At 53.2% G+C, this 21,764-nt stretch overlaps 1 long non-coding RNA gene across 1 annotated transcript in view; it reads left to right on the top strand.

The window, feature by feature from the left end:
• The window catches only part of LOC122108847, a 75,650-nt gene that overhangs the window by 27,812 nt on the left and 26,074 nt on the right, over positions 1–21,764 (top strand). The window contains exon 2 of the long non-coding RNA XR_006147637.1: positions 3,353–3,441. This is a non-coding gene — a long non-coding RNA (uncharacterized LOC122108847). The remainder of the gene's footprint in view (positions 1–3,352; positions 3,442–21,764) is intronic.

Genomic DNA, 21,764 nt, shown 5'->3' with positions numbered 1-21,764 from the left:
TTCCTGAGTTAGTGGCCGGCAGATGTCCCTGCAGAGCGGGCCCCGGAGCTTTTCTTGAGGGCGCAGTGGCTAGTAGCCAGCAGGCGATGTTGCTCCCGCTTGCTAAAATCCATACCTTTACAATTTCCTTCAACTCCGTGAAGAGCAAGCAGGACCAGAGACAGCCATACTTTTCAACTCCTGTTACATGACCGATTCTGAGAAGTAGGCATCAGGATGCATTCGGTAGGCCCGAGGGAAGTATTGCTGTGTTGAGCCAACAACAGGAAAACAGTGAGACCCTCAGATACTCAGCTTTTGTTCCCAGAAAACACAGGGACAACCCAGGGGTCACAATGCTGGCCAGCCACGGAAGGGAGGAACGAGAGACTAGGAGTCCAGGCCTCCAAGACTTAGCTGGAATTGAGCCTGGGCTCTTGTGTTAGTAACGTGGGGGGATATGGGAGGAACGTGGGGAAATGTCCCCTGTGAGAGGCTGAGAGAATGCCAGCCAGCCACTCATCTCTCGAACACTGCGGGCACAGACAAGAGACGAGGTGACAGAGGGTATCTGGAGAGGAATTTTCTGATGACCAGGCATTTTCTATCTAATCTTCCTAGGCAGATCGACACGTTTGCAGATGGCAGGCAGTGATACACGCACCTATCTTGAGTTCAGTTAGGCCGTTGCTCACTCTGCGTGACAAACCTCTCCCCACTCCCCAGCCAGTAAATAGGGGCACCTTTTCCACTTCTCTGGATCACAAGCTGGCCTGGACTAGGGCCTCCAAGTGCCCAGGGAAGGACCTGAGTGACATCCCATGGACCAGGCCAACTGATGGGGTTGGAGTGCCCTGGATGCAGATGACAGCGGTGTGGTGGGAAGGAGGCCCAGCCTAGGAGAGATGATCTCAGTTCACAGAGGCATGAGGCATGCAGCCCTGTGAGGGTCCCTGGGCCCAGCAGGGCTGGAGGGGCTTGTTCCTGGGATTCTGGTCTGTTCCTCTGGGGCCTTCTCTGTGCCTGGCCCTGAGCTGGGCGGCAGATATGTTCATCTCACCTCCCAAAGGTGGCAGCATGTCTGGTATTGGACTAGCACGAGACCCAGGACATCATTGACTGAGCACCAACTTCCCTCTGTCCCCATGTGCCACCTGCTCTGTTCCCCCCACCCCAGGCTGTGGTCTCAGAAATGGGTGAAGGCTGGAAGCCTTGGAAGGAGTAAGTTCTTTGGAGGGAAGGGGATGATGGGATGGAGGGCCAGGGCTAAGTCGGAATGTGCACAAGGCTGACGTTTTGCTAGGATGGCGCTGGTGGACTGCATCTCCATTGCTCTAAACAGAGCTAAGGAAAGGGGCTCTATCTACAGCATGAAGGCTCTGGCTTAGAGGAAGGAAGAGCCATGGGCCACTGGGGCTCTGACCTGTAAATGCGTTACTGGTGAACAGGGTGTCTGAAGCCTCAAGGATGGGTGGGAGCCACCGTATAGCCTCAACTCCTCTTACAGGATTCGTGATGCTTGGCGGGCAGCCCCTCGCCAGTGGCTGTGTGTACGTCTACAACGTTTTTAATTCAGACGCACTGATGGGGGGCCTGGGCGCATGCGCGCCCACGTGTGACGCTGTCCCGCACCCCAGGCACATGCGCACACATGTGTGACACTGCCCTGCATCCCAGGCACATGCGCACATGTGACACCGCCCCACCCCAGGCGCATGCGCACACGTGTGTGACGCCACCCCCCCCCCCAGGCGCATGCGCACACACGTGTGATTCCGCCCCACACGCAGGTGCATGCCCACACATGACAACGCTCCGTACTCCAGGCGCATGCGCACACACGTGCGATGCCACCCTGCATCCCAGGCGCATGTGCACACGTGTGACGCCCAGGACCGGAAAAGCTTCCGGAAGGCGCTGGCCCTCCTGGAGCCCTCTGCGCCCTTTAACTTCACGCGGCCCAGCAGACGCTCTCTGGGTCTGAGTCAAATTACATGGGAGCTCGAGGGAAAAACAAGGACCCCTCCGCACCGCGCTCTGCCTCCCATCTTTCCGTCCTCGAGAGGCGAAGGCCCAGGGCAGCGGCGGAGGCTGCGGGCGCGGGGCAAGTCCTGGCCAGGGCCGCGAGTCTGTCCAGGAGGCGCCCTGGGGACCTGGGGCCGGGCCGCGGGGAGGGTGCGGGGCGGGCGCGGCCGCTGCCCGCTGGGCGGCGGCGGATGGGCTTCCCCTGCTGCCTCTGGCCGCGCGGCAGGGACCGGGGACGGGCAGCAGGCTGGTGACAGGACAGGGGAAGTGGCGACCTGAAGAACAAGACCCTCACAGGACCTCGCAGCCGGCCCCACTTCCCCGTTCTCCCCGCAGGGTGCCTGGCCTGGCTCCCCTCCCACCCCGCCGGTGCGGTGCGCGCAGGGCGCCCCAGCGCTTCCCCTGCAGACTCCTCCCGACTCCGCTGCTTCTGCCGGTCCCACAGGGGCTGCGGGGCCTGCCCAGGGGTCAGCCGAGCCTGCAGGGGTCACGCACTCCTCAGGACCTTCTCAGTACTTCCTACTTAGACAGCGAGGCCCTGGCGGTCATGTGCGAGGGGGAGCGGGGGGCGGGGAGCCCTCACCCCGTGCTCTGCTGTCCTCATGGGGTCCGGAGGGTGGGGGCTGGGATCCCTCATGGAAGGTTCTAGTCCTTGGTGGTGGAAGGGTTAGCTTGGGGGAGGGACACAGAGGTGACTTCCCGGAGGCTCATCCCTCTGAGGTGTCTGCTTCATGAGCCCAGGGGACAAGCAGCACCTGCAGAGACCCCAACTCCTCAGAGGCACCAGGCCAGGGCTGCTTTCTTCATGCCTCTTGCTGAGATCTGCAGCTGGGACTTGTGTCCACCGGCCTCCGAGTTGTCTCTGGGTCCCTTTCCTTGAGCTATTTATTACCTCAGCCCAAGTGCCAACACACAGGGACTCTGAGGTACACAGCACTGCTCGGTCTCTAGTTAGGGGCATTGAGAAGGAAGCCCCCGCCCAGGACAGGCAGGCGGGAGGCGGGGAGTGAGGCTGGGGTCCTGCCTGCTGACACACCCTCACCCCATGGTCTCTCTTGCTCCCTTCCCCACTTTGGGTTCTCGGAGGTAGATTCCTGGGGGCATAGGCTTTGAGGGTAACTGTCTAAATACACTTGGTAGTGTAGTGAGACAGTATGAGAATAGTAGTGCAAATATCACGTTAGAGACAGCCCGTGTGCCACACACACACACTCGGCTTGGACGGCCGCCTGTCCTCCGCGTGGCAGCTGCCAGGCCCATTGGCCTGAAGTGGGCATTGGAAATGGAGACATCTAACCACTAACCCGCCAGGGCTCTGCTTCTCACCCCAGGCCCTTTTCCTGTACAGCTCCGTAAATCCAACGTTGACCGGGTCCCTTCCTGAGAACACGGGATTTGTCAAGGACCAAACATGTGACGGCTTGAAGCTCTGTGGTGGTAAGGCTGGAGACACTGGCACCCCTCTACGTTTCAGGCTGAGTACATCCCGTCCCCTCCTGCTCTCTGGGGTGGGGCTGTGACACCATGCAGACAGCCCTGCCCTGAGCCCCCACCAGCTCCCACCCCAGCCTGGGGGTTGTGATCTCGGGCCAAGCTCATCATTTCCAGAATCCCAGTTTCTTCCCTTGTAACAATAGCTGCTGGCAGGTTTGTTGGCTCCCTGGGCAGCCATGAAGCACCACAAACGGAGTGCCTGTGACATTCATTGGGTTGGAGTTCTGGAGGCCACAAGTCCAAGTTCAAGGCATCATTGGGGTGATTTTTTTTTTTTTTTTTTGTCGGTCATGGGGCTTGAACTCAGATCTTCAGCTCAAGGTGAGCGCTCTACCACTTGAGCCACAGCGCCACTTCTGGTTTTCTGGTGGTTCATTGGAAATAAGAGTCTCATGGCCTTTCCTGCCTGGGCTGGCTTTGAACTGTGATCCTCAGATCTCAGCCTCCTGAGTAGCTAGAACGACAGGCCTGAGCCACCAGAACCTGGCTAGGTAGGGTGGATTTTTTTTGAGGCTACAGGAAGAGTGGGCGTGGCCTCTGCTGGGTGCTTCTTTGCTTGTAGAAGCATCTTTCTCCTCTCCGTGTGGTCTCCGCTCCGGTGGGGCACAGGACAGATGGCCACAGTGCGGCCTGCTCTTGGCTGGAATGGAGGCTCTGTGGAGGACCATGTCCTGTGGCCAAGAGCCGCCCATACTCCAGACCTCCAGGAGGGTGGAAAAGAGATGAGTGAACTTTCTGAGTTGTCTTTTAGGAAGGAACTACAGTTATTTGAGGCCAGATTGGGAGGTCAGCTTTAAGAAGAGTATTGTGGTTGAGTGTGGTGGTATATGCCTGTAATCTTAGATACGTGGGAGGTGAAAAGTTTGCAAGACCCCATCTCAACTAGTCAAAAGCTGGAGTCAATGGCATGCACCTCCCATCCCAGATATGAGTAAATAGGAAGTATAAGTAGGGGTATGGTCCAAGCTGGTCTGGGCAAAAAGTGAGACCCTATTTGAAAAATAGTGGAAAGGGCTGGAGGTTGGCTCAAATGGTGCAGCACCTGCCTCACAAGTACAAGGCTTTGATTCAAGTCTTAATACTGCAGAGAGGGGGTGGAGAAGCAAGCAACTCTACATATGCCAGATATCCTGGGCCCTTGATACACATTTTTTTCCCCATGGGTGCTCATGGCTCCCCCACAAAGATAAGATTTTTATCATTCCAATTGTACCACCCTGTAAACTGAGACTCAAGGAATGTGGGGTGACTTGTCCCCAAAGCTGAGCTGCCAGTGCCTGGCTGCAGGATCACAGGCCCTGGAGCAACTGGAAGCAGATAGAAGGCCAAGGCAGATGTTTCTGTGTGTTGACACATACGTGTGTGGATGTTTGTGTGTATGCATTGTACATATGAGTGTCTCCACAGCTGTGCACGGATCTCAGGTACATGTGCATGTATATACATGTGCTGCAAATATGTGCAGTTAGTACATGTGTGTGCATGTATCTACGTGGGTGGGCCTACACGTGTGTGCATGTGTGTCCTGACTGTGCTACACGTCATGCTCTGGGTGGAGCAAGGGGACTGTGTTGAGGATCCTGGTCATTGTCCTGTGGGGTAGAGGAGACGGACTTGCAGCAAGCTTCTTGGAGAACTCGCAGTGAGGCATGAAGGAGGCCTGTGAAATGCGCGGCTGAGTGTATGTTTGGACAGCTTCTTGGAGAGTGGGTTGGAGGTCAGGTTTGGGGTGGAGGGCTGAGGGACGGGCTGGGCTGGGAGAAGAGGCCTTGTTAGGAGGCTGTTGTAAAAATCAGGAGAAGGCTGAGGGCAGCTGGTGCTGGCGGCTGGCTGGAGAGGCCATGGGTGTCTGAGATGGAAGAGGTGGAATCTGCGGGCCATAATAGACCAGATTGGGGGGGTCCAGGGGTCAGGGGTCCAGCATGTACTCTGGATTGGTCCCTGACTCATCCTACCCAGGAAGAGAGGCATGGGATGGGGCAAAGGGGCTTTGAATCAGGGTTTTGATACACCAAAGCCCCAATTCTCTGTGTCTTACATCTAAAAGAAAGGAGGGGAGTGGCCCATTGCTGGGGTATTCCAGCCTGATCAGACAGCCTTTTAGAGGAGGCATCTAGAGGGCAGGCAGAGGGCTGACCCATGTGGTCCCACACAGCTCACAGAGCCCAAGTCTGAGGCAGATGCTAAGGTCAGAGGAAAGAGCAGGAGCTAGGACAGGCCTGGAAGCCCTGGCCTTGGCCTTGAATACCCCAGGCTCTCAGAACACACAGGCCCCCAGAGCCCAGGGTGTGAGTGGGGAGTGACCGTGTGCAGGCTCCCCCTCTGCCCATGCTGCCCTCGCCTGTGCTCCCTGACACTACTTCAGAGCTCACATGCTGTCCTGGGGCTCCTGGCATCGCTGCCTGATGCATCCAGCGCTGCCATCTTCCAGCTGATAAGGTATCAGCCCTCTGACTAAGAGATGGCTTCCCTAAGTGCTTCCCTCTGGCCAAGCTAAATATTAATTATCCTCCTTTATTCATGATTATTCATGGATGTCATCACACCACCAAGCAAAATGTCAGAGCAGGGAGACCCGGAAGGCAGTGAGTGGAGCGGTGGGTGGAGTGAGCTGTTCATGCGTGGGAGTCGGGCCTGCTCACTCCCCGGGAGCTTCCGAACAGTGACCATGCCCTGGTGAGGCGAGGTTGGAAGGACGGGAAGTAGTTTGCCCAGCCTGGGCACTCAGGTGACAGATGCTTCTAGAACAAGAGTTGGATGGAATTTGTCCTTGATTGTCCTGAGAGGAGGTTTCTGTTTTTGATGGTTAAGTCAACAGCTACAGGAGCTATAATGTGCCAGGAGTGTGTAAGAGAAAAAGAGAGTGGCACAGGTCAGATGATTAGGCTGTGTGTGTGTGTGTGTGTGTGTGTGTGTAGTTTGGAAGTCTTTGCTGTGTGTGTGTGTGTGTGTGTGTGTGTGTGCATGTGCACATGCATGTGTGTACACGGGTGACTTGGGAGCACATGGCATATTGGTGGTGACCCCGTCCTGATGGGCTCTGGGGAGAGACCTTTATTACATGCCAACAGCTGCAGCGCACTGGTGCTCACTGAGTTTCTGCTTGGTGCTGGGCCGGCTCTGCTTGCTCCCACTCAACCGCCTATGTGCCTGCTCCCTTACTTCGGAGGACAACCTTGGAGGGAGGCGGTGAAGGAGGAAGGAGTCGGAGTGAAGCCTGGAACAGACAGAGCCTAGCCCATCCTTCTAATTACTTCCAAGCAGTGGAGCAGATCTGCAATTATATCATGAGGTCATCTTCATTAGAATGACATAAAATGTCTAATTACATACGGTGACATCTTTTCCATTCTTGTCATAGTTGAAATAGAAAAGCTTCCAGCTCCAGTGGTGAGTTTGGAATTCTTCTCTATCAGGTCTCCCCGTCTCTGTTTCTCTCTCATCCTGGTCACTGGCCTCCAGCAGTGCACAAGCCTGTGTGCCTGCTGGCCGCCCCAGCACCATCTGCTTGTGGAGGGAGAGGTGGGGTGGAGGTCCAGGAGGCTTCCTCTTCCTTATAGGGGCCCAACCTTCATTTTCCTGGATGCAAAACCCATCCCAGGACACCTGCTCTAGATGCCATTGTGGAGTACTGGTTCATTGTCCCCACTGGTTAGAGAAGGAAAAGGCAAGAACTCATTTATAGCAGACAGAGAAAGTTTATTTGAGAGCAAAAGGAAAGCTGGGAAAGGAAAGCCACGAAACAGACTCCAAGGAGCCAGCCCCAAAGCTGGGAGTCCAGTGGAGTCCTCTTGGAGGGCAGTTGTTATAGTTCACGGCTTCTTCCATACCTCCTCCTCCCCTGGGCCTTGCACAGATTGCTTGGTGGCTTGTGTTTGAAGTACCCTGGCTATCTTTCATGGAATGGCAGGAATCTAGGGCATTGTCGGAAGAAGAGACAGTTGAGAGGGAGCTCAGGGCATTGTGGAAGAAGAGACAGTTGAGCAGGAGTCCAGGGCATTGTGGGAAGAAGAGACACTTGAGAAGGAGTCCAGGGCATTATGGGAAGAAGAGACAGTTGAGCAGGAGCCTTGGGCATTGTGGGAGGAAGAGATAGTTGAACAGGAGTCCAGGGCATTGTGGGAAGAGGAAACAGTTGAGCAGGAGCCCAGGGCATTGTGGGAAGAAGAGACACTTGAGAAGGAGTCCAGGGCATTATGGGAAGAAGAGACAGTTGAGCAGGAGCCTTGGGCATTGTGGGAGGAAGAGATAGTTGAACAGGAGTCCAGGGCATTGTGGGAAGAGGAGACAGTTGAGAGGGAGCTCAGGGAATTGTGGAAGAAGAGACAGTTGAGCAGGAGTCCAGGGCATTGTGGGAAGAAGAGACACTTGAGAAGGAGTCCAGGGCATTATGGGAAGAAGAGACAGTTGAGCAGGAGCCTTGGGCATTGTGGGAGGAAGAGATAGTTGAACAGGAGTCCAGGGCATTGTGGGAAGAGGAAACAGTTGAGCAGGAGCCCAGGGCATTGTGGGAAGAAGAGACACTTGAGAAGGAGTCCAGGGCATTATGGGAAGAAGAGACAGTTGAGCAGGAGCCTTGGGCATTGTGGGAGGAAGAGATAGTTGAACAGGAGTCCAGGGCATTGTGGGAAGAGGAGACAGTTGAGAGGGAGCTCAGGGAATTGTGGAAGAAGAGACAGTTGAACGGGAGCCCAGGGCATTGTGGGAAGAAGAGACAGTTGAGAAGGAGCCCAGAGCATTGTGGGAAGAAGAGATAGTTTAGCAGGAGCCCTGGGCATTATGGGAAGAAGAGACAGTTGAGTGGGAGCCCTGGGCATTGTGGGAAGAAGAAACAGTTGAGCGGGAGCCCAGGGCATTGTGGGAAGAAGAGACAGTTGAGCAGGAGTCCAGGGCATTGTGGGAAGAGGAGACAGTTGAGAGGGAGCTCAGGGAATTGTGGAAGAAGAGACAGTTGAACGGGAGCCCAGGGCATTGTGGGAAGAAGAGACAGTTGAGAAGGAGCCCAGAGCATTGTGGGAAGAAGAGATAGTTTAGCAGGAGCCCTGGGCATTATGGGAAGAAGAGACAGTTGAGTGGGAGCCCAGGGCATTATGGGAAGAAGAAACAGTTGAGCGGGAGCCCAGGGCATTGTGGGAAGAAGAGACAGTTGAGCAGGAGCCCAGGGTATTGTGGGCAGAAGAAGCTCCATGTTGTCTGCCACATGTTATGCTCACCATTAAAAAAAGTCCTTTTCCAACTATACCTGGGCCAGCTTCCGCATGGAGGACAGAGATGAGGGCCCTGCCCCTCTAGCCCTCAGTTTCTTCATCTGTGAAATGGAGTGAGCGGTACTGACCTGAGAGAGAAGGTCAAAAACAGGCTGGACCTTAGCAATGGTGCTGCCTGAGGGGATTTTGCTGCTAAAGCCAGGGAATACAATCCCTTCGCACAGGTGGGGTACATGGTCAGTGTGAACGTCCTTGTCCTGCACCACTGGCTGTGGGAGTGCAGCCCCAGCTCCCCAGCCTGAGGGGCACAGAGACGCCCCCAGGTGTCTTGGGGACTCTCAGGACAGAGCTCACCCCTTGTCACCCGGATGGCCTCCCTGGGTTTTCCCCACGCGTGGCCTCTGGCCAGCTGCTCTCTCCCCGAGTGTGACACAGCCCTGCCCTGCGTCCTCGGCTGTGGTGTGAGGGGGAGGGGCGCAGCACTGCTCACTGGCCCCAGGCCCGCCCCCCTTTCCTGCAGGGGCCTGGGGTGGGGGTTCCTTCTCCTCTCTCAGGGCCTTGCATCCCGTCCCCTGTTCTCTTGCGCTTGGACTTGAATCAGAGACAACACTCTACTGGAGAAGCTGCATGTGGGGCACTTGGCCCTTGAGGGCTTCCCCTGAGCCTGGGGGAAACCCTTGGCCCGCCCCACATCTGGAGCACGTCTGTGGCTGATCTCAGAGACAGTCTTCCCCGAGGTGCCCTCCCAGCATACATTTACAGCTATGCTTACAACCCCACGTTTACCAAAAGTGACCTCACTGCTGGCACAACTAGCCAGACTTGTGTAGAATAGAATAAAATGTTCTAGTGGGGAGTTTCTCTTCTCTTCTCCCCCCCACTCTCTCTCTCTCTCTCTCTCTCTATATATATATATATATATATAAAATGAGAACATTTAAAATCATGACAAAAATGCACATACAGTGACCATCATCATCCCTCGTAAGTGTGCAGTTTTCCACAATTTTCAGTCTTTGGTACTTGTCACCGCTCCCTCCCCCCATCCCGTTTCTTCCTGTTTCGTGTGGGCTGGGCCCACAGGCAGTGCTGTGCGCCCCAGCAACACCTCCCAGTTGTCGCTTGGGGCTCTGCCTGAGTCTGATGTGGGCACCAGAATCCTCTCCTTGTCTCTCTGAGTCTCTGACTTGGGGCAGAGTGTCTTCAGACTTTCTGTCTGTATGCTATAAACCACGAAGCTCCCCTTGGGGAGTGAAGAAAATCAGATACAGCAGTCTAGAGGGGCTGGCACCAGTGGCCTGGAAATGGGCCTCTGGCGGTGACCGCCTTGGGGCAGACAGAAGCAGCCGACTGGGCCAAGCAGGAAGTGACCAGGATGGACTCTGTTGGAGCACATTAAAAAAAAACAAGAGTTAGTCCAGCCAGGTGAACTGTGTACTAGGCTGGCCTGCGGCTGAGCGCTGACCTCCTGTGACGAACCATCGATCCAGACTCTCCACTTCCCCTCGGTGCCTTCTCTGCACAGGAAAGTCCCTGCAGGTGTGAGCCAAGCCACACAAAGCAGCTTGGGAGATAGCAGCCCAGGAAAAATAATTCCACCTGTAAACACCTGTGTTAACAAGTGCTATGTTTGTACAGCTATTTTCTCTTTCAAACGCTGTTTGCACACACCTATTCTCTTACCCTGCTCAGGTGTGTCTCTCATGGCATCTGCAGACCTGCTGGCTGAGGGCCAACCTGCCCCCGGAAATGCCTGCGTCCTCTGCTTGGCGACCTGGGGCGGGGGTGTGGGAGGAGCTGGGGCTCTGGCTCAGGAGCAGTCAGGCTGTTGGCTTGGTCTCTTGGACTTTAGCCGGTCCCCTGGAGCGTGAGGTCTGAGGTCTCTGGTGACTTCTGGAAGCCCCTGGGGGGACAGTGACCCCAGCTGGATGAAAGAGGACACCTGCTCTTTTCCATGCCAGCTCAGGCCACTTTGCATTTTCACAGCTAGAGGAAATTTGAACCTCTCCACCAGCTGGTCACAGCAGTGGCTAGACCCACACAGGGGAGTAGGGGACCCCCAGAAATCTAAAATGAACCCTGTGAAGGATGGTGGGGAGGAGAGTCAGTGTGGCTGTTCAGTGCAGCTTTCTAGCAGCCCCTGGAAACCTCTAGAATCCTTCAGGAGCAGCTTGGACTCCTTGGGAGCCTTTTGGACTTTTGTCTGGCTCTGGCTCCTGGTCCCAGAGCATCAGCCAGGATGGTGACAGCCATCGGGCCTAGACCCCGGGGGGCTCATTCACTGGGCCTGCAGTCCAAGGTTGACTCCCCTGGCAGGGGTGGGGAGGGAGAGAGAGAAGAGATCACTGTCTGTGTATTTATATACTAAAAACCTCTTATTTAGAATAGCGGTGCATTTACAGACTAGTTGCAGAAGTAGCAGAGAGTTAGCAGGTGCTGGTGGCTCATGCCTGCAATTCTAGCTAGTCAGGAGGCTGAGATCTGAGGATTGCAGTTCGAAACTAGCCAAGGCAGGAAAGTCTGTGAGATGTTTATCATCAATTAGCCACAAAAAGCTAGACGTGGAGCTATGGCTCCAGTGGCAGAGTGCTAACCTTGAGCGAGAAAAGCTCAGGGATAGCACCCAGGCCTTGAGCTCAAGCCCTTAGACAGGTGAACAAAGAAACACCCAAAAAGGAGAGTGGAGAGGAGAGACACCGCATTGTCAACAGCTTGCAGCACTTAAGTTCACTTCTTTCCATACAGAACCAGCAGCTAGACTTCACAGCTGACTTGGGTTGTAGCATGCTCCTCCAAGTCATCTTTCCATCACAGGGTCCCCTGAGTGTCCCACATCCCATTTGGCTGTCACAGCCCCAGGAGCCTTTGCTGACCTCTAATAGTTTCTCAGACTCTCATTGTCCTTGACAGTTTTGGGGAGCATTTGACCAGACAATTTGGATAGTATTCCTCAATTTGGGCGTATCCAGAATTGTTATGGTTAGATAGAATTTGGGATTTGGACGGGAAGACTGTCGAGGCGAAGAGCTATCTTCGTTCATCCTGAAAAGAGTGTATACTATCAGCATGACCAACACTGTTGTTGGCCTTGGTCATCTGGTTGAGGTCAGAGTCATCAGATTTCTCTGTGGGCAAGTTCTCTTCTGATGGACACCTTTCCATGCGTTCTTAAAGGGCCGGTACTGGGGCACTGCCTCCATCCAAGGGAGATGGAGACTGGAGGCTCCACCTCTGGCGGTGGGTAGGGGGTGGGGTGCCTAGATTATCTGGACTCTTTAAAAGGACCAATAATCTCTTCTCCCCATGTCTTACTTACCCAATCATTCAATTTAATCAGCATGGACTCACAGACGTTTACCTTTACACTTCAGGCTACAGACCAATGCTTCACAGCTTTTTGCTGCTTACACGTCCCCGCGTTGGGAGGCGGGCCCTCTCCCAAGGCTCCGGGTACCCCTGCCATCTCCTGCCTTTCACTTTATGAATACTTCCTTACTTCAGGGGAGGGTGCTTTTACTGAACACCTGCTGAGGGCTGGTTTAGGCACTTGATTTGCATTTTCATTGCTCAATAACTCACGAGGACAGCCCTCCTCTTCCTCTTCCTCACAGGCTCACAGGTTTCACTCTCGTCCTGGCAACAAGTCTCTAGATGGAGAGGGGCAGAGCCAAGGTCATATTCTAATGGGGGCGGGAACGAGACTGCCTCTCCAAAGGAGAGTTGTGGGTCTTTTGCCTGGCATAAGGGAGGCGCTCAAGACAGCGCTAGTCTTCCTGTTCTTGCTACTAAATGATGGATCCGCTTTCTGTCCTGTGCTGATCGGCCTGGATTGGATCAAGTGGTCGTCTCAGACAACCACATTTCCTGATGCTGCTTGCTGGCCCAGGGGGTGGCTGACTGGAGGGGATGGGTCATGAGGGGAGAGGGCAGAGGAGGGAGGAGGCCTCTGAAGACCATGTCCGCTGGCTGCAATCAGCTTTGCAATTCTGCCACTGAGAGAAGATGACTTAAAACAGAGGGTTTTACACTGAAAATGTGGCCTGCCAGGGACACCTTCTCTCATTGCCCATGTTTTGTTGTTTTAGTTTTTAGCACAGGGGATACTGCCTGGCTGGGCATGGACTGGTTATTAGAGCAGCCTGGTCTAATAACCTGGTAGCTATGCTTGCTTCTTTGGTCATAAATCCAGGTCTGGTTTCATTGTTCTTAGATCTGTGTCTCCATCTTGGTACATTCCTCCTCTCTACCCAGAAATGCTATTGGCTAGCTTCTGCCAACAAGTAGGACTTGGTTGGGGTGTGAGGTTGGGTTTCCGGTATGAATTTCTGACATGGTTACAGGTGCTGAAACTAGGGGCTAAATCCTGGCTGTAGGTGGGATGTGGTCGCACATTCTTTTTCCTGCAGGAGCTTGTGTGGGTGAGTTCACCTGAGCAGGAAGGGGGAGGCTTGGGAAGCAGGTGATGCGGCAGGGCTGAGGAAGCTGCTGAGACGAATGATGTGAAAGCCTGACTTTCAGTCCCCAGAACAAGCTGAAGATCATTTGTCTAATGAGGACACAGATTAGGGATCCAAGCCTCTGGCTAAGATAGTAGGTATCTCAGGTTCAGCAGACCAGAGACTGAAGGGAGGAAAATAGGACTCAAAACATGAATACTCAGCTCCAGTCCTCTCAGGACAGCTAAAGGTCTGGTGTGTTACAGACACAGAGGGAGTGAGGGGTAAGAACAAGGTTCAAGGGCAAGGCCATGGCCGCCTCCTGCTATGAATATGCTGTAGGAGCAGCAGCACCTGTACAGCGATGCTTGTTGCAGCTTCATTTGCAGTAGGATGGAATGGACAGCAGCCAATGAAAATGTTCATCAGATTTCTTTAGGCTAAGCACATGGATGGTAGACTACACTGGAGAAAAAAGAATGGCTCATGCGAATTGATATGGAAAGTGTTGCAAAGATACACCGCTGAAGTGAAGACAGCAAACTGCAAACATTGTACACCCATCCCAAGAAAAGCAGACTTGCAGTGACCTATTGCATTGTCTGCTGAGTCAGTTAAAGCAGATTCTCCTGCAGTAACAGAAAATCAACTGGCCCTGGCTAGGAACAGTTCATTCTTTTCTCATGCAGCACTAGGTCTGGTTCTGCTGCTTACAAGGTCTCCAGAGACCCAGTTTCTTTCTCTTCTGCTCAACCTTCTTGAAACATGTTGACTTTTTTTTTGAACCTTTTCGTATTTTTTAACCCCAATGGTTCCAAAAAGGCTGTAAAATCATACCCAAGTTTGAGGAATGGCTAATGTCAGACACAGTTGCCTTTGTTTGTAATCTGGAAAGAAAAAAGTTTCCCAGATGCTACCTGGGTCCCTTGTGTCCTTGCTATGAGCCAATTGCCTGCATGTCTCTTTAGCTAGATTAGAGCCTGTACCTATTTCTAGTCTCAAGGGAGTCTGGAAATGCAAGTATATGGCATTCTAGCCACTCCAGAGTGTTTAGAGAAGAAGAAAGTTTAGAAGAAAATGTTCAGTTGGGCAGCCCTGGGCCCATGTGTGTTGGAAGACATTATCTGGGTATTCTTGACAATAGTTATATTTGGTACATAGGATGTGAGGTCTGAGAAGGGAGAATGGCTTATTATTATTATATAGGCTGGATGCTTTGACTTTTATGTTACCATGTAAGATTCTAGAGTTGCTCATTGGGAGCTGCTACCTCTAGGGCTATGCCAAGGATGGAAGTAGACATTTCCAGCTAAGAAGCAAGAAAGTGCTAAGCAAGAAAGAGCATGTATGATTCTTTGAGTGACACACACACACACACACACACACACACACACACACACACCTGCCAGGTGCTGGTGGCCCACACCTATAATCCTATCTTACTCAGGAGCCTGAGATCTGAGGATTGTTTGAAGCTAGCTCGGGCAGGAAAATCTGTGATACTCTTATCTCCAATTAAATAATAGGAAAAGCTGGAAGTGGTGCTGTGAGTCAAATGGTAGAGTGCTAACCTTGAGCAAAAGTTGCTTAGGGACAGCGCCAGGGCATAGAGTTCTAGTTGTAGGACCGCTAGGAAAAACAAAAACAAAAAACAAAACCCCCACAAAAGCCAAAAAACAAAAACAAACCCAACCCAAAGGTCAAGTAGAGTCAAGGAGCAGTGTGTAGTATGTCATGTGGAGTGAGTTGACTCAGGGGACAGTGCTGGGAAGATCCCCAGCCTCCTGCTTGTAGGGATAAAGGCCATTTATGGACTTCCTGCAGCTGAGCCCTTGAGTGCATGGGCTGCAATCCTGGGCAGTCCAGGCCGAGATGGGGGATGGGTGAGGGGGCCCCCTCCCTACCTTCCAGGTTTGTCTGGGGGCAAACCGGGGCTATGGCTCATTATCCCCTTTGGGTGATATTGAGGGGTGGAGCAGAGAGCTCGGAGAACCCTGTTCCCCCATTTTTTCCCCCCGCATTTACTATCTCTCTTGCTGTCCTGTCTCTCAGAAGGCAGTGTTGAAACCAAGTCTTCAGGAAAGTCCCCTTTGCTTTGCTACTGAGACTGACAGAAGCTTCTAATTCTGCCAACCAGCCAGACACGAGTCTCTGACGACGTAGCAAAGAGCAGAAATGGGAAGCTGTTCTCAAGTCACTGCTTGAACCAGAGGACTGGGATGAAATTGGGAGAGAGCTAAGAGACACGTCATTGTACTTTTGCTGGGGGCGGCGGCCGGGGCGGGGCGGGGGGGGGGGGGGGGAGACGCTTACCTCTGATGGAGCGGGGGAGGGAGTGGGTATTTGTATCCCTGCACGGGTGGTGGTGGTCCATAAAGGAGTGGAGGGCTCGGGTTCTAGTTGGTGTAAAGGAGTGGAGGGCTCGGGTTCTAGTTGGTGTTCGCACACAGGGATTGGCCTGTGGCGACTCTGCGGGAGGGACGTATTCTGGCTGGACTTACCGATTGGTTCTCTTGAGCAGGAGTGGAATGCTCTGGTCTTGTTCTGGTTTGAGAGTTGAGTGGCAGGAATCTGCAGCTCTTCATCAGCCTCAGCTTGAATCTTTAATAATTTCTTCAGTAGAGGGAATTCTTATCACTGTTTCAAATGATTTCAGTGTTGATGCAGTTCCTAACAAAATGTGTTTGATTTGTCCCTATACGTGCAAGAGGAAGGCCAGGCTGGCATAACTTCTGCTCATAACAGAACGCCGGGTAGGATGGAGCTCCGGCACTCCTGCAAGGACTGGACTGGACCATACAATTCAGGGAAGACTTTTATAGAGACTCCTAGGTTTTTAAGGTAGCCCTTCTGGATATTCATGAAACACTCAAATTGGGTAGGTCTGAGAACCTAACAGCTTGCATGCCAGTCCGAGCTTGTTGTGAGGAAAAAGGAAAACCGCTTCTAGGTATGTTAAGGACTTTAATCCAGGAGAGTTGGGACTTTAATCCAGGAGAGTTGTTCTTCTTTATTTTCGTATTGTGTGTATGTGTGTGTGTGTGTGTGTGTGTGTGTGTGTGTGTTCTGATACCTCAATTTGAATCAGGCCTTATACTCTGACTCAGCTGTTTTGCTCATCTATGCCACTTGAGCCGCTTCTCTAGTCCGGCATTTTGTTGTTCACTGGAGAGTCTTGAACACTTTTCTGTGCAGGCTAGCTTCAAACTTGGATCCTTAGATCTCAGTCTCCTAAGTAGCTAGGATTATAGGCATGAGGGCCTGGCAGGGAGTTCTTTACTAAATCAGTAAAAGAGCTACAGGAGCAGCTCTGATTTGTTTCTCTGAAGTAACCCTAGAAGAATCTAGAAGTGGTCATCGGGAGAGCTGCAAACTTGAAGCTATGCCAAGGGCCAACCTAGAAGTTGCCAGTTAAGGAGAATGAAGCATCTAAGCAAGAAGCTACCGCCCAATCTGCTTTTGATGGAGAATGTCCAGGCAGAGCTGCCACTCAGGGCTTAGCTCTAGGTACTCAGGCTCTAGAAGATGGACACTGTGATGTTGCTTCTAAAAAACACTATTTCTGCAGGGTGCTGGTGGCTCACTCTTGTAATCCTAGCTACTTAGGAGGCTGAGATCTGAGGATCGTGGTTTGAAGCCAGACAGGGGAGAAAAGTCCCCATGAGACTCTTAACTCCACAGAAGTGGCGCTGTGGCTCAAGTGGTAGAAGTGGTAGAACTCTAGCCTTGAGCTGAAGAGCTCAAGGATAGTGCCCAGGCCTAGAGTGCAAATACCACAACCGACAACTCCCCCGTTCCCCCCAAATACCCACAGTTTCTATGCTACTGAATTTGCAGTAGTGAGGAACACTGAGAGGAGACAGTCTGTTCACTCCTGGCTTGTAAAAGCATCTCTGGTGCAAGCGACTGGCTGTCGAGAACCCCAGCTAAAGGGAAGCTCTGGAACGCACCTCCCTGATGCTTTCTCCCCACAGGGAAGAGGGCAGGTGATCCATTCCCCAGTCCTGCATATGGCGCCCTGTCTATAGCTGCTACAAGGCAAGGGAAATTCCTCAAGAAGAGTTGGACTAGGAATCAGGCTGCTCTTGGAGAGGGCCCGCGTGCCCTCCCCGTTCTAAAACATGATATGAGGTCAGCTCTGTTGACCTTTGGCATGTGACCTGGGCCAAGCCCCGATGGCCCAGGGTGCGGTGATGAGGTGTGTGGTGAGCTAGAAGTGCCCATGGCTTTTGTCTTAGCTCACACTCCGGAGTCTGAGCTGGGCAGGTCTCAGAAGGACTTCTGTGAAAAGCAGCTGTTGCTTCCTGAGTTTGCCAGGCCTCAAGCACACTCCACAGGGCGACTTTCTGAGAGCTGCTGAGGATCAAAGCGAGCGAAGAGGAAGTGTGGTAAGTGTCTGGAGGATGCTGAGCTCCTAACGCCCAATTCCTCCCTCCCCGCCCCTGCAGAGCCCAGGGAGGCCCGTTCCCCTGGGGAGGGCACGGAGGGAGACCGCAGGGTAAGGGCAGAGCTCCGCTACGAATGCATCTCAGCCCTGTGGTCCTCCGGCTGCCTGCAGCCAGCCGGGCGTCCTGGCTCAGTGGGCAGGGCAGGAAGATGGGCACGGGGAGGGGAGGACATGGCGCTGTTCTGCCTGGGAACTCAGGCCTTCAGCTGAAGGCTGGTAAATGTTTACCAACAGGCACCCCTCCTTCCCAGAATGGCTCTAGTCCACCCTGGTAATGGTAATCTCTAGTGAATTCCACGCACCAGGTCACATAGCAGCCAGCTGCCAGGTCCACAGACTCTCAGTTCTGAGCTCCGTGCACAAGCTATTGTTTTCTAAGAGGTATCTATGTTTCTTCATCTAGAAAAGTGCTATTGGTTTGCAATTAGGAGCACCTGTCTTTAATGGTTATCTTGAGTATAGAATGATGCTAGATTTTATTTATTTATTTTATTTTTTGGTGCTGGTTCTTGGGCTTGAACTCAGGTCCTTACACTTTGGCTTAATCTTTTTTTTTTTTTTTTTTTTTCCATTCAAGGCTAGAGCTCTACCATTTAAGCCATTTCTGGCTTTTTGGTGGTTAACTGGATGGAAAAGTCTCACAGACTTTTCTGCCTGGATTCTCAGATCTCAGCCTCTTGAGAAGCTAGGATTGCAGGCATGAGCCTCTGGTGCCCAGCTCTAGATACTTTTAATCACACACAGTGGGAACAGGTTACTGGCATGTGTCAAAAATCACAGTTACAACAGATACAAGCTGTTACCTCATATCATCTGTATTAAAGTTTGTGGTCTTTGGAAGGGGGTGGGCTTGCTGGGAAGGCGGACTGTGATCAGCACCCTGCCTTGCTTGGTACCCAGGGCCTCCCAGGCAAGTCCTCTGCTGCTAGCTTAGGCAGATGTAAGGGCTTCAGGGTATCCCGCTGTGTCCTTTTACCCTAGGCTGGGTGCAAGCGCCTCCCAGGTCTCCATTCTGCAGCCAGCATCTCCAGGGGTTTCTGTGACCTCAGGTGCTCCCCCTGCAGGGTTGAGGTGGGCAGAGCCAGGAATGAATGTCAGATTCCTGACCTGCTTTTCCGGAGCTCTGCAATATGGCCTGGTTTACTTTCTCTGAATCTTTGTGTGCTTGCTGTCTAGGTTAGTGACATAGACGGTTGCTGTTCATATGTGCGCAGTGAGCTTTCTACTGAGCATCTCCTTTGTGCCAGGTTCTGTTGTAGGTGCAAGAATTAATAGACACCAGCAACCACGAACAACCGTGAGTTACAGAGAGCCCTTGAAGTCCGTTGGGGGAAAAGACCATTTAGTGGACGATGCCCGAGCATGACCAGGCAGGAGGACGTGGGAACAGAAGCTGGTTGGAGCCGTGGGAAAAGGCCCCAGAGGGTTTCCAAAGGCCAGGTGGTCAGGAGGGAGGCTGTGCGTGGGCACGCAGGTGTTTGGCCCTGTCCCAGGGGAACCTGTGAAGCAGCCGGCTGGATCCGAGTCATCTGGAATGCTGTGTGACCCGGATGATTCCGGAGAGGGGCCTCTGCGGCAGATCTTTGAGGAGATAAATGTACGCGCTGGGCTGGACCAGTGCAAGGCCAGGCGCCGTGTGGGTGCCGCCGGGCAGTCGTTCATTGCATCCTTGTGAAACCCGCCGAGGTGGAGCACCATCTTAGGGACCTGGGGCACAGACTGTCCACCAGGCTGCAGCGTCAGAGCTGCCCCAAGGCTGCAGAGGCAGGACATTCAGAGTGGGCGTTCAGGAGCCTGCTCTGGGTCCTCAGCTTCACCTCAGTTCTGCTGTCTCCTCTTGTCTGTCCTTCCTTTCTGTCAGGAGGTGGAAAAACCACAAGCCACAATCCTGAATGGGCCCTTTCTTCCCTTGGGGACACCTGGATGAGGTTGGGGGCCGGAGGAAGCTGGGTGGCAGCAGGTGTAGAATGGCTTCTGTTTGCTTCTTGGTTCTCAAGTGTTTCCTCTGATACCATTCACAGAGAGCTTAGTGGCTGGGCTGGGCGGGACTGCCTTCACCCTACCCCCAGGGTTGGAGGCGTCCAGGAGGAGGAGGAGAAGAAGGAAGCTGAGGAGGAGGAGGGGGGGGGAGGATGCAGGGCAGGAGTCACAGGATGGAGGGAAGGCCACGGTGAGCGGGAGGTGGCAGCCATGCGCGGTATCTGGGCAGGACCCCAGCCCGCTTTGCCTTGAAGGCTTTGGAAAGCCCGCTCCCTCGCTCCACACACGCTTCCTCTGAGACACTGGCTGTGAGGGCGGCCATCCACGACGCAGGGAGGGGATAGCATCTATCAGGACTGAGTGTATTTAGCAGACAGGAAGTGAGCCCCGCGGCTCATCTTTGACTCTGCAGTGGGTGTGTTAGCTCCGCTAGCACCCCTGATCCCAGTCTGGCTACAGTGCCCAGCAAAAGGGAAATACTTTGGGCTGTGCCGGTGCTGTTGACAAGTCCCTTTTTCTCGTGTCTCTCTGTCTCTGTCACCTGTTTCTTTCTATGCTGGGGTTGTCCCAATGTGAATGTCATTTTACCAGGGACTGAGTCATTCTGCTGGATTTTTTTCCCCCTCAGCCATGTCCTACTTAGTAAATGGCTTTTAAGAGTAGGAAAATGCACTGGACTATTTTTAAGTGTTCCTAGCATCAGTGTTGCTAATTCCCAGAACCAACACCAATGGCTTTCCTGGCCTTCGATGTATGCCAGCACTTGGCAACTGCATGAACTTTAGCAAAGTGGACTTGCCGAGTGTCACTGTGATCATCTCTAAAATGGGCTAACCCATCCCCCTTGGGGTAAAGGGTGAAAGGAGAAAAGGGCATGAGCCCGGATGCAGGCATCTGTTGCCCGAGAGGAGTTCAGAAAACCTTTCTTGTTTTCTGATCAAACTTAACCATGCTAAGACCAGCCTCAGGGGACTGACTGATGATATTCCTCTCCCCCCTCCCCCCTGCTGTTTATCTGTTTAAAATCTACTTTTGATTGGACACTGGAGGAATCAAATGGAAACCTGCTCTTAAATTGTCTAACGGGGGAAGTCTTGGCAACTTCTGTTCAGCCAGTGCACGTTGGCCCAACTGCTCGGGTTCATTGGTGTGGGCGTCCAGGGAGGGAGGCGGGCACTGCCCTGGCAGGAGGGCCTCTGTCTAGGGAAAGCGATGCAGAAATGATCATGAGGACAGCAGTAACTGTGTGCAGCTGCGGCGACACCTAGCTCGGGCGAGGGCAGTCCGAGCCTGGCACCTTCCCAAATGTGATCGTTGTTATGGATGGTCAGGGCATATTCCAGGGGCAGTGGTGTTAGAAGTTAGACCAGGCTGGAAATCTGGAATTTTGATGGGTACGCTCAGGGCAGGAGCATTGTCTCAGGATAGACGGGGAGGAACGTGTTACATTCCAAGAAAGAAACGCATCTACGCACAGCACAAACAACAGCTTTCGTCACTCAGTGTCTGCGGAGTGCTGGACGCTGTGCTGAGTGCTCCACGCATACTCACTGAGTCTCTCCCACGGCTCGGCAGGCCTGCTACCATGCGCGTTTACAGAAGGAAATGTGAAGAGGCAGAGGAGTTGGGGTTTGAGCAGCGCTCTGCCTGGCTTGAGGTTGGCGCCGCCTATGATTCCATGTCATTGTCTTCTTCAGGGCCTCCTCCCGGGGCACCCACAGCAGCAACAGGGGCACTGGTGTCTTAGGCTCTTTGATCTCCCTTTTGTTATTATGTCTAAGCAATGCTGTGTGTGTGTGTGTGTGCGCGCACACACCAGTACTGGGCCCTGAGCTCAGAGCCTGGGCATTGTCCCTTAGCCTTTCTGCTCAAGGCTGGTTTCTCTACTGCTTGAGCCAAGATGCCCTTTGGGCCGTTTTGCTGGTTAATTGGAGACAAGAGTCTCATAGACATTCCTATTCCTGGGCTAGCTCTGAAGCTTTGAACTATGATCCTCAGATCTCAGCCTACTGAGTAGCTGGGATTACAGGCGTGAGCCACTGGGCCTGATACATCCGATCAGTTTGAGTTTCAGCTACTCTCCTCTCTCCAAGCTCCTTTTTGGTCATGATTCTGATTTCCATCCTTGTTTCCTCTCTGTCTCTCTTACCTCTCCTCCCCTCCCCCCGCCCCGTCTCTCCCCACCCCTTCCTTTAG

This window comes from Dipodomys spectabilis, unplaced genomic scaffold (genome assembly GCF_019054845.1).
Source record: "Dipodomys spectabilis isolate Male_0828 unplaced genomic scaffold, ASM1905484v1 ptg000066l, whole genome shotgun sequence".
NCBI classification, from domain to species: domain Eukaryota; kingdom Metazoa; phylum Chordata; class Mammalia; order Rodentia; family Heteromyidae; genus Dipodomys; species Dipodomys spectabilis.
Note: the sequence above shows the minus strand (reverse complement) of the source record. Positions and strands in the feature narration are given on the sequence as shown.